Below are 12,410 nucleotides of genomic sequence, written 5' to 3' on the forward strand. Positions count from 1 at the left end.
TGAAGACACTTCTTGGTTTTAGAGGGCTTTTGTAAAGCCGTATCCAGACCAGTGGTTAAGAATCTGCCTTACAATGCAGAGGAAGCGGGTTCCATTCCTGGTTGGGGAACTAAGATCCCACATGTTGCAGGCAACTAAGCCCACATGCTCCACAACTACTGAAGCCTGCTCGTTCTAGAGCCAAAGCGCCACAGCGAAAGATCCCTGCATGACGCAAGGAAAGTCCCGTATGCTGCAACCAAGACCTAACACAACTAAATAAAATATTTAAAAGAAAGTGTTCAGAATCATTGAAGGTAAAGGGATAACTGATCATGCAGCTATCTGTAATCTGTGGTTTAGGAATGGAAAGGATTGTTCTCTTCCATTCCTCATTGCCAGACCATAAGTTATCAGGTCCCACCCCACCCACCACTCCCATAAGTCAGGGCTGGGAGAGGAATGTATGAAAAGTGCTAGGAATATGGCTAAGTCCTTGCTTCCATCCCCTGATCTCTTGGCAAGACTATCCTCTCCTTACCCCGGGTAAAAAGGTCAAAACAAACCCTTACATCCAGATTTTATGTAAGTGGAGTTTAGCAGTTATTAGTCTTAAGCTCTGAGGCTAAAATCTAGCTCTACAACTGCTGCTGCTGCTAAGTCTCTTCAGTTGTGTCTTACTCTGTGACCCTGTGGATGGTAGCCCACCAGGCTCTGCTGTCCATGGGCATTCTCCAGGCAAGGATACCGGAATGAGTTGCCATGCCCTCCTCCAGGGGATCTTCTCGACCCAGGGATCAAACCCACATCTCCATGTCTCCTGCCTTGGGAGGTGGATTCTTTACTGCTAGTACCAGCTGGAAATCCCTGCCCTACAACTAATCAGTGTGAGTCTAAGGAAGTCTTCATATGTCTACAGTTTTATCTTTTGTATAGTGAGGTTATGGGCTAGAGTTCTGTGATATCTGCAATAAAGCGAGTCGGAAGTTCCACTTCTAATAATGGTAGGCTGGATGTTTCAGACCAACCCTCAGAAATTTTAAATACGAAAAGTATCAAAAATCAAAGGACTAATGAAGATTGACTGGGAATCCAGAGAGAAAAGAAGACTCCAGGGCTGCCTTTGCTCAGGGGGCTTTTCCAATTGGGAAAAGGCTTCTGAGAGGCTGTGCTATGCTTTTGAGGGCCTTGAAGGATGAGAGCTAGAGGAAGAAAAAAATCAGAATCTGGGATAGCTAAATATAGGGATGCTGGTAAAGATCCACCTAGACTAGGAACCCCTAAGGATGAATCAGAAGGAAACCAGTTGTATTCTGCCTCCTGGTGTGCCACCATTCTGGGTGGTCCAGAAACTCTCAAGTCTTGAACTTGGAGTAAGCTGATCCATATGTGTAGCATCTCCAGAGGCTTGGGAGAAGCAAGCAGAAATCTCAAGGAACTTAACACCAATCTAGACCTCAAAATTATTATAATTAATAATTTTTCAAATATGACATCAACCACAATGAGAATTAGTCAAGAGACTGAAGAAAGCAAATCTGAAATGACACCCTTAAAAGGAAATGAGAGGCAACAAATAGACAACTCCATGTAGCGGAGTTATGCAGAAATAAGTGTATGACAAGATAAAAGCAAGGCTTGCAAATTTCAGCAGAGACCTGACACTTACACAAACAGACATAGCACAATCGGAAAAGGACCAAATAGAAATTTTAGCTAGAAAAAAAAGAAAAAACAATTTTAGCTAGAAAAATAAGTGAAATTAAGATCTCAAGAGATGGGTTTAATAGACTAGACATAGCTGAGGAGAGAATTGGTAGATTATAGAAACAGAATGAAACTTGAAAAGTAAGGATGGAAAATACAGAAGAGACACAAAGTTGGGCTAAATTATGTTTACCTGGAGTCCAAGGAGAGGAGAGAAACGGAAAAAAGCAACCTGAAGAAGTAATGTCAGAATTATGTACAATTGATGAAAGCCATCAATTCACAGATTCAGGAAATCCAGTGACTTAAACTCTGCAAAAAGGGGAAAGCAAAAAGAAAACATCCTAAGGAAACTAGGGAATAAAGATGGTTTATCCTCAGAGGAACAACAGACAACCGCTTATATCTCAACTGCAAAACTGGAAGGCAGAAGAGTGAAATGCCATCTTCCCTATGTTTAAAGAAGGTGGGAGCCCAGAGAAAACATCATTCAAAAAATGAAAACGAAACAAAGATATTTTCAGACAAACGAAAACAGCCCACAACCAGCAGTCTCACACTAAGGGAAATTCCAAAGGGTAATAATCTTTAGTCATAATAAAAAGGAAAAAAAAAAGGAAAAAAAATCATATAATGATGGGTGCATGCCAAAGGGATACAAGAGCCAACTGAAAGAGCTCCCGATGGCCAAAGCTAGAACAATTTAAGCAGCAAAACAAGTAAGTATAAAATAAATGCTCTTGCATCTGTACTGATACAAATAAATAATTGAATAAATAAATGAGTGAGAAGACATAAACCTGTGTAGAAAAATTACAAACAACGTATGTAAATATTCTGCCCTCAAGGAGAGGAACAGAATACACGTTCCTCACTTGTAGGCTGCACACGCCTACCTAACAGAGTATAGTGTGGAAAGGGCTGGGGTGGGGGGCATTAGAGTGGGGGGACACTACCTCAGTCAGGTGACCAGGGTCAGTGATAAAGCATGTTGAGAGTATGTACTCGTGAGATGATGTGAGGAAAGCTACATTTTACCTCTGTTCTCTTCCTCCTCCAAACTTATAACCTCAGTCCAATCATGAGAAAAACAAACATGTTCCAACTGGGGACATTCTACGAAATATCTATCCAGTACTCCTGGAAACTGTCAAGGTCATCAAAAACAAGGACAGGCTGGAAAATTGTTACAACCAAGAGGAGCCTTAGGAGAAAGGAGTAAATGTAATGCCCTAATGTTCCAGGACAGGACCCTGGAACAGTAAAAGGATATTAAGTAAAACAAATAAATCTGAATAAAGTATAGACTTTAAGTTAATGATAATGTATCAGTAGTGGTTCATTAATTATAAAAATGTACCATAGTAATGTAAGATGATAATAATAGGGAAAACCAGGTGTGGGTATACAGGAACTCTTTTACTGTCTTTACAATCATTCTGTAAATCTAAAATTAGTCAAATTAAAAGTTTAAATAAGACAAAGCCAGACATAATATACAAAATAGAACTTCCACACAATATGGCAGATTTAAACTTTAATATATAAGTAATTTTATTAAATGTAGATGTATTAAATGCTTCAATTAAAAGTCAAAGTTTGGGACTGGTGGTTCAGTGGTTGGGAATCTACCTTGCAATGCACGGGACTCAGGTTTATCCCTGGTTCAGGAACTAATATCCTGAATGCTAGTTGCTGTCTAGTCATTAAGTTGTGTCCAACTGTTGTGCCACCCCATGGACTGTAGACTGCCAGGCTCCTCTGTCCATGGGATTTTCCTGGCAAGAATACTGGAGTAGGTTGCCATTTCCTTCTCCAGGGGATCTTCCCAACCCAGAGATCAAACCCATGTCTCCTGCTTAGCAGGCAAATTTTTTACCACCCAGCCAACAGGGAAGACCATCCTGAATGCTATGTAGCAACTAAGTCTGCACAGCTGAAAAAAAAAGAACTCAAAGACTGTCAGGTTGGATCAATAAAATAAAAATCTAACTACAAGGCCCTGAAGATCTTGTGAATGGATGCTCTGATGTGAGCCTGCAGGACAGCCCAAGCTACATCCTATCCTACATCTACTGGGGACACGGAGGCCAAGTCCAGAAGGCCCCAGGCTCACTGGTGGTCTCCTCTGCAGGGAGGGGAGGCACTGAGCCTGCCCTGACGCTGAGCAGGGGTCAAGACACCCCAAGGGCACTCACAGAGCCCATGGTGGGTAGCTCCCAAACCAGCTGCTTTGTGGGGAGGAGCAACCTTTTATCCCAGAGGCCTTGCCACCACCTGAGTCATAGCCTTCTTTGCAGAGTGATGGGGGAGGAGAGACAAGGCCCAGCCTCAAAGAGAGGCTGGTGTCCAAGAGAAGACACATAAAGGTCTGGTTTTAATCACTCACCTTTATTTTTCTTTCTTTTTTAAATAATTTTATTTATTTATTGGCTGTGCTGGGTCTTCGCTGCTGTGCAGGCATTTTTCTGGTTCTGGTGAGTGGGGGCTACTCTTTGTTGTGATGTGCAGGCTTCTCAGTGCGGTGACTTCTCCTGTGGAACACAGGCTTCAGTATTGCAGCATGTGGGTTCACTCTTGGGCTTAGTTGCTCTGCGGTATGTGGAATCCTCCAGGACCAGGGATCGAACAAGTGTCTCCTGCATTGGTAGGCAGGTTCTTTACCACTGAGCCACCAGGGAAGCCCAATCACTCACCTTTAAATGAAACATTCTGAATTCCTCAGTGGGTGGAGCTGGGGGTAAGGGAAACAATCTAAGTGTATCCTGACCATAAGACATTTATTGAACATAAGAAAATAGAAAAATTCAAAATAACAGTTTGGAAAAAGATAAACTGTATCAACACAAACCAGAAGAAAATTAGGATAGCTATATTGATAATAAACTAGCTAGAATTTCAGGCAGAAAGTAACACTTAAGAGTTAACTCATAAAGATGAAAGGTAACATTCACCAGAAAAATATATAACCATCTTAAATATTAATATTTATGCATCCAATAACATGGCCTTAATATATAAAAAGAAAAAAATTGAGAGCACTACAAAGAGAATTAGAAAAACTCCCAATCATAGATTTCAATATACCTATCTCTATAATTGATACAACAGGCAGGGAAAAAGTATCAGTGTTAATTAATTCTAAAAGTGAAAGTGAAGTTGCTCAGTCGTGTCCGACTCTTTGTGACCCCGTGGACTGTAGCCAATCAGGCTTCTCCGTCCATAGGATTCTCCAGGCAAGAAACTGGAGTGGGTTACCATTTTTTTCTCCAGGGTATCTTCCCGACCCAGGGATCGAACCCGGGTCTCTTGCATTGGAGGCAGACGCTTTAACCTCTGAGCCACTGATAGGGTTTTTTGGTTTATTGTTTGTTTGTTTTAATCCGTCGGTATCCCGGTATTGAGTTATAGTTTAATTGGTAGCATTTTTTTAAACTGATAACATTTTAAAGCTTTTTGATAGTAAGTAAAGTAACAGTGTGTTATATGTTGGACTGTGTCTCTCAAAAAGTCATATGTTAAAGTCGTAACCCTCAGTACCTCAGAATGTGACCGTACTTGGAAAGGGGGCTTGGGTCATTGCAGGTGAAATTGATTAAGATGAGGTCATACCAGGAGTAGGGCTTCCCCAGTGGCTCAGCAGTAAAGAATCGTCTGCAATGCAGGAGATGCAGGAGACTCGGGTTCAGTCCCTGGGTCAGGAAGATCCCCTGGAGGAGGATCCAGAGTCGGACACAACTAAGTGACTAAGCACAGCACATACTGATACTAAAAATTACCAGCAAACCATCAGATGCTAGGGGAGAGGTATGGAACATATTCTTCCTCCAGCCTTCCAAAGAACAAATACTGCCAGCACCTTAGTCTCATACTTCTATCCTCCAGAACTGTGAGACAATAAATTTCTATTGTTAGAGCTCTCTGTTTTGTGGTACTTTTTTTAAGGCAACCCTAGCAAAAAAAAAATACTGGGTGCATCTTATTTTCAATGAAAAGCAATCCGTATAATACTACATCCAATAAACTAGAATATACATGTATATACATATTTTCAAGCATACATGGAACATCTGCAAACACTGAACATATGCTGGGAATATAGCAATTTTCAATGAATTTTAAAGGATAGAAATAATACAAAATATCAAGACTTCCCTGGTGGTCCAGGGAAGTGACTGGTGTGTGGGTTCGATCCCTGGTCTGAGAACTAAGATCCCAACTGCTGCTCTGCCGAAAAATTACAAAATGATAATACAAAGTACAGTCTCTAATCTTAATACAGTTTTCTAGAACTCAAGATTTTTGGAAATAATGAAATATACTACTAATTAAACCATCGGTCAAAAAGACATAACAATGTGAATTATTATACGATATTTAAATAATGACAAAAAATTACCTGTAAAAACTGATGGGATGGGCTTTCCTGGTGGCTCTGTGGTAATAAAAATTCTGCCTGCCAATGCAGGAGACATCAGTTTGATCCCTGATCTGGGAAAATCCCACATGCCTCAGAGCAATTAAACCCATGAGCTGCAAATATTGAGCCTGCGTTTTAGAGCTTGCAAGTTGCAGCTACTGAGCCCACACCCCAAAAGTACTAAAGCCTGCACACTCTAGGACCTTCAAGCCGCAACTAATGAGCCCCCATGCAGTAACCACCGCAGCCCACATGCCTAGAGCCCCTGCTCCACAGCAAGAGAAGTTATCGCAGCAAGACTGAGCATCGTAACCAGAGAGTAGCGTGTGTGCAGCAAGGAAGACTCGGTGCAAACAAAAATAAACAAGTATTGCAGTGTGCATATGTCATTTTTTAAAATTAAAAATAGAATTACATTATGGTCCAGCAATTCCACTTCTGTGTATATACCCCAAAGAACTGAAAGCAGGGTCTTAAAGAGGTATTTGTACACCTATGTTGGTAGCAGCATTATTCACAATAGCTAAGATGTGGAAGCAACCCAAGTGTCCACTGGTAGAGGAATGGATATACAAAATGTATATGAATGCATACAATGGGGAGCAGGGGCCCGGGGCTGCGGGCTCATAGACCATGGGCTCTGTGTCACGCCACCGGTTTGCAGGTGGCGCCAGAGGAGGCGCCCAAGGAGCCACAGGTACTCCACAGTGCTGGCTTCTATGAATGCTTCAGTGTGTGCTTGGCATTTGGCGTCCTGTCCATGACCCACCCTGGTAGGGGCCGCGATCAGCCCTGCAGTGGATGTCTCTGTGCACCAGAGCAAGCTGCACCTGGAGGGCTTCTGGCGCTTGAAGGAGGGCGAGGCTGTGGAGTTCACCTTTAAGAAGTCAGCCGAGGGCCTGGCCTCTATCCGAGTCACGGGCCCTGGTGTGCTGTTCTGTGTTGGGAGCGAAAGGCCACCCAAAGGAAAGAATATGCAGAAACACAGGTCAAAGGGAGAGATGTGCTACAATTGTGGAGGTCTAGACCATCATGCCGGAGAAGGCAATGGCACCCCACTCCAGTACTCTTGCCTGGAGAATCCCATGAACAGAGGAGCCTGGTAGGCTGCAGTCCATGGGGTCACTAGGAGTTGGACACGGCTGAGTGACTTCCCTTTCACTTTTCACTTTCATACGTTGGAGAAGGAAATGGCAACCCACTCCAGTGTTCTTGCCTGGAGAATCCCAGGGACAGGGGAGCCTGGTTGGCTGCCATCTATGGGGTCACACAGAATCGGAAACGACTGAATCAACTTAGCAGCAGCAGCAGCAGCAGACCATCATGCCAAGAAATGCAACCTGTCACCCCAGTCCAACAAATGCCACTTCTGCTACAGCACCAATCATATGGTAGCCTCATGTCTGCTGAAGGCCCAGCAAGCTCCCAGCTCCCAGGGAAAGAAAGCCTACTTTCGGGAGGAGGAAGAAGAGAACCGTAGCCCTGCCACGTTCCCAGAGGCCCAGAATTGAGCCACAGTAGGTAGCAGCTATCCTTTCGTGATCAGAAAGTTTTGAGAAGCAGGCATCAATCGGCAGAGTGGAGTAAGTGGGGACAGGGTGGGTAGGGGGCAGCTGCACTGCCATGTATCTCAGGCCGGGGTGCAGAGCATCACCCCCTCTTCTCTCTTGGTGGGAGGAAGTCATGAAACGAAGGAACTCCAGTCACACTCTCTCCAAACGCATGTGAGGGCTTTGGGGGTTAACCCTCCCTGCATGCTTTATCTGAGTCTGCACCCCCAGAATCTCCAGCTTTTGAAAGTGGCCTGGATAGAGAATTTGTTTTACTCTTAAAGGAGATGGAATAATATTTCCCATGCCAGAGTGAAAAGATTAAGCATGAGACCAGATTGATGAACCCAACCCACAAGTCACTGCATTCTGTGGGAGGAAATTTGTCAGCAGGGAGGCAGGGTTTTCCACATCTTGTCTTCTCATAACCCCCTCTTGGAATGGAGTGCTGAGAACTGTCCTAAGCAGTGGGTTGTGATGACAGGCGAAAGGGATGGTCTGAAGAAACAGCTGCAGTCCTGGTGCTTCTAAGCTCACTCCCACCCCATTCAGGACCAATACAATTTTATTTATTTGCTGCCCTTGGTGACTATGCCTTGGGTCCTTCTTTCTCCAGGATTCCAACCACACTAGTTCTTGGGGAATGACGTATCTTGTGTATTTTAACTATTTTTTCATGATATATAAATATTCTGGTTTTGTATTCTTGTATATTTTCATCTAAGACCCCATACCTGCACTGTGTTCTCAGGTATGTGAGCAATCTCAGGGGTGAGTTGGCAGGAGCTCTGGGTCTGCACGATAGGAATGCTTTTTGTTGCTCTATCACCAGAGAGAACAACTACTTGAAGTGTATAGCCTATTGAACTACCTCATTTTTGCCAGTTAGAGCTGGCTTTTATGCCAGATTCCCTGGTAGCTCAGCTGGTAAAGAATTTGCCTGCAGCGAGGGAGACCTGGGTTTGATTCCTGGGTGGGCAAGATCCCCTGGAAAAGGGAATGGCTACCCACTCCAGTATTCTGGCCTAGATAATTCCATGGACTGTATGGTCCATGGGGTCGAAAAGAGTCAGACACAACTGAGTGACTTTCATTTTCACTTTCTGCTGTGGTGTCCTCTTGAAACCCCTCCATCTTCAATGTTTCATAAGAGACTAGGTTTTTACTGGGTTGCTGTATGACTTAGTCTTCTACTGAAAGATTGGAAATTGGTTTGAATAGGGAGAGGTGGTGCAGAGAGGTTAGGAAAGGCTGGGCCAGGTAAAAGCAGAGAGGGGAAGCTAAGATTAGGCAAAGGTCCTCTGTAGGTGTGATAAAGGATCCCATTCTAGACCTCTAATCCCAGGGCACAGGACTCACTTTACATATCAGATCCATCCTTCACTGGATTGGGTTAAACCTACCAGGCACAGCGGGCTTCTCTGGTGGCTCAGACAGTAAAGTGTCTGTCTACAGTGTGGGAGACCCGGGTTCAAGCCCTGGGTTGGGAAGATCCCCTGGAGAAGGAAATGGCAATCCACTCCAGGACTATTGCCTGGAGAATCCCATGGACAGAGGAGCCTGGGAGGCTGCAGTCCATGGGGTTGCAAAGAGTCAGATATGACTGAGCAACTTCACTTCACTTTACCAGGCACAGCAGGGTATATTGTATGTGTGTTTTTTTTTTTAATAAAAAACGTGAGTTGGTAAAGATAGGTTTTAAGAGCAATGTCTCTGTACCCATTTTGAGCTGCCCAGGGTTGGATACATGAAGCAAGGACAAGATCCTTAACTTTAAACAATTCTGGGCATTTCCTGCTTGTCTTCCAGGGAGACCATCAGCTATGGCTTCTTCGTGGTTCCCAGAGCCACGGTCCTGCCCTGCTGCAGAAGTGACTAGTATGGTGGCTAAAGGGAAAAAGGGAGTTTCATTTACATGCTGTGAGATCCCTGCAAACCTACCTCATAGTGTTGTAAAGGGGCAAATGCAATAGCACGCATTGGGTGATGTGGGTCTGAGCCTGGGTTCTTGTCTCCCCCAACTGCTACTCCCCCTCTAGTTATAACATTTGTCTGGGCTTTGTAGGACCTCACAAGTAGCTGATTTGGCGATTGCTGGGTGGTATAGTTTGTGTAAATATAATGTGTTGGTCTTCTCCATGTTCTTTTAGAGTTTTATTGTTTACAAACTTCTTTCCATTTTGAGAAAAATAGCCAGAGCATCTTTGACAAAAGGTTTTGCACCAGGCAAAAAGATCTGAAACATAAGCCTGGGGGCCCCTCTTCCTGAAGTAGGGTGTCTTGACCCACACTTTCTTTTGTCTTCCCCTTCCCCTATTTCCTATTTTGAACAAGATTGTCTGTCCTAAAAACTAGATTCCTACCCCCTCTTATGTCCACCTTTGTGTCCCCTAAAATAGCCCATACACCTGTATATTTAATTTGTGGGGTGCCTGCGTTTAAATGATCTGTGCAAAAATCCTGAAGAAGCTAGGAACTCTTCATCCCTTGTTCCCAGTCTCCTGAGTCATGACCATTCCTTGATGTGATTCACGCTAAGCAGACTGCTGTCTTTGGATGGATTAAAACCTATTTTAATCTCAAGTCTGAGGGTAGACAGGAGCAATGGGGGAGTTTTCCATGTAGAAAGTGGGGTTAGAAGACCACAAAAGGAAAGATGAATGTATATCCAAGTCAAGTAGGAACTTTTATGCAGGTGCGAGAAATTGATATCCAATAGGCGACAAGATTGTTTAATAGAAGATGGATGAATATAACTCCGTGTTTACTGCTAGAAGCCATAGGTGTGAAATCTTGAATTTATGATGAGGAAAGGGGGTAGAAAAGCATGTACCCATCTGTTCTTTCCTTCATCCTTTCCTCTCATTCCCAAACTACAGGAAACATAGCCCTCTTGGGCTTTGGCAACCCCATCTGGGCAGTGTTTATTTGATGGTTGATTTTGTTGTGTCGGGTACTTCCTTTCCCACTTGCTATCATTTTGTAACACACATTCTGACTGTTTTCCCTTCCCCTTCTTTTCCTCGGGAATATACAATGAATAAAGACTCATTCAGTTCAGTTCAGTCGCTCAGTCGTGTCCGACTCTTTGCAACCCCATGAACCACAGCACGCCAGGCCTCTCTGTGCATCACCAACTCCCAGAGCTTACCCAAACTCATGTCCATTGAGTCGGTGATGCCATCCAGCCATCTCATCCTCTGTCGTCCCCTTCTCCTCCTGCCCTCAATCTTTACCAGCATCAGGGTCTTTGCAAATGAGTCAGCTCTTCGCATCAGGTGGCCAAAGTATTGGAGTTTCAGCCTCAACATCAATCCTTCCAATAAACACCAGGACTGATCTCGCTTAGGATGGACTGGTTGGATCTCCTTGCAGTCCAAGGGACTCTCAAGAGTCTTCTCCAACACCACAGATCAAAAGCATCAATTCTTCGGCGCTCAGCTTTCTTTATTGTCCAACTCTCACATCCATACATGACTACTGGAAAAACCATAGCCTTGACACAGCCTTTGTTGGCAAAGTAATGTCTCTGCTTTTGAATATGCTGTCTATGTTAATCATAACTTTCCTTCCAAGGAGTAAAAGTCTTTTAATTTCATGGCTGCAATCATCATCTGCAGTGATTTTGGAGCCCCCAAAAATAAAGTCAATCACTGTTTCCCCTGTTTCCCCATCGATTTGTCATGCAGTGATAGGACGGATACCATGATCTTCGTTTTCTGAATGTTGAGCTTTAAGCCAACTTTTCCACTCTCCTCTTTCACTTTCATCAAGAGGCTCTTCGGTTACTCTTTGCTTTCTGCCATAAGGGTGGTGTCATCTGCATATCTGAGGTTATTGCTATTTCTCCCGGCAATCTTGATTCCAGCTTGTGCTTCCTCCAGCCCAGCGTTTCTCATGATGTACTCTGCATATAAGTTAAATAAGCAGGGTGACAATATACAGCCTTGACGTACTCCTTTTCCTATTTGGAACCAGTCTGTTGTTCCATGTCCAGTTCTAACTGTTGCTTCCTGACCTGCATACAGGTTTCTCAAGAGGCAGGTAAGGTGGTCTGGTATTCCCATCTCTTTCAGAATTTTCCACAGTTTATTGTGATCCACATAGTCAAAGACTTTGGCATAGTCAATAAAGCAGAAAATAGATGTTTTTCTGGAACTCTCTTGCTTTTTCGATGATTCAGCTGATGTTGGCAATTTGATTTCTGGTTCCTCTGCCTTTTCTAAAACCAGCTTGAATATCTGGAAGTTCACAGTTCAGGTATTGCTGAAGCCTGGCTTGGAGAATTTTGAGCATTACTTTACTAGCATGTGAGATGAGTGCAATTGTGTGGTAGTTTGAGCATTCTTTGGCATTTCCTTTCTTTGGGACTGGAATGAAAACTGACCTTTTCCAGTCCTGTGGCCACTGATGAGTTTTCCAAATTTGCTGACATACTGAGTGCAGCACTTTCACAGCATCATCTTTCAGGATTTGAAATAGCTTAACTGGAATTCCGTCACCTCCACCAGCTTTGTTCATAGTGATGCTTCCTAAGGCCCACTTGATTTCATATTCCAGGATGTCTGGCTCTAGGTAAGTGATCACACCATCGTGATTAACTGGGTCATGAAGATCTTTTTTGTATAGTTCTTCTGGGTATTCTTGCCACCTCTTCTTAATATCTTCTGCTTCTGTTAGGTCCATACCATTTCTGTCCTTTATCGAGCTCATCTTTGCATGAAATGTTCCCTTGGTATCTCTAATTTTCTTGA

General features: G+C 43.6%; 1 pseudogene; it reads left to right on the forward strand.

Annotated features, from left to right (window-relative positions):
* Window positions 1–45: 45 nt before the first annotated feature.
* LOC133239539 (protein lin-28 homolog A-like) lies at window positions 46–7,617 on the forward strand (annotated as a pseudogene).
* The last annotated feature ends 4,793 nt before the right edge of the window (window positions 7,618–12,410 follow it).

This window comes from Bos javanicus, chromosome 3 (assembly GCF_032452875.1).
Source record: "Bos javanicus breed banteng chromosome 3, ARS-OSU_banteng_1.0, whole genome shotgun sequence".
NCBI classification, from domain to species: domain Eukaryota; kingdom Metazoa; phylum Chordata; class Mammalia; order Artiodactyla; family Bovidae; genus Bos; species Bos javanicus.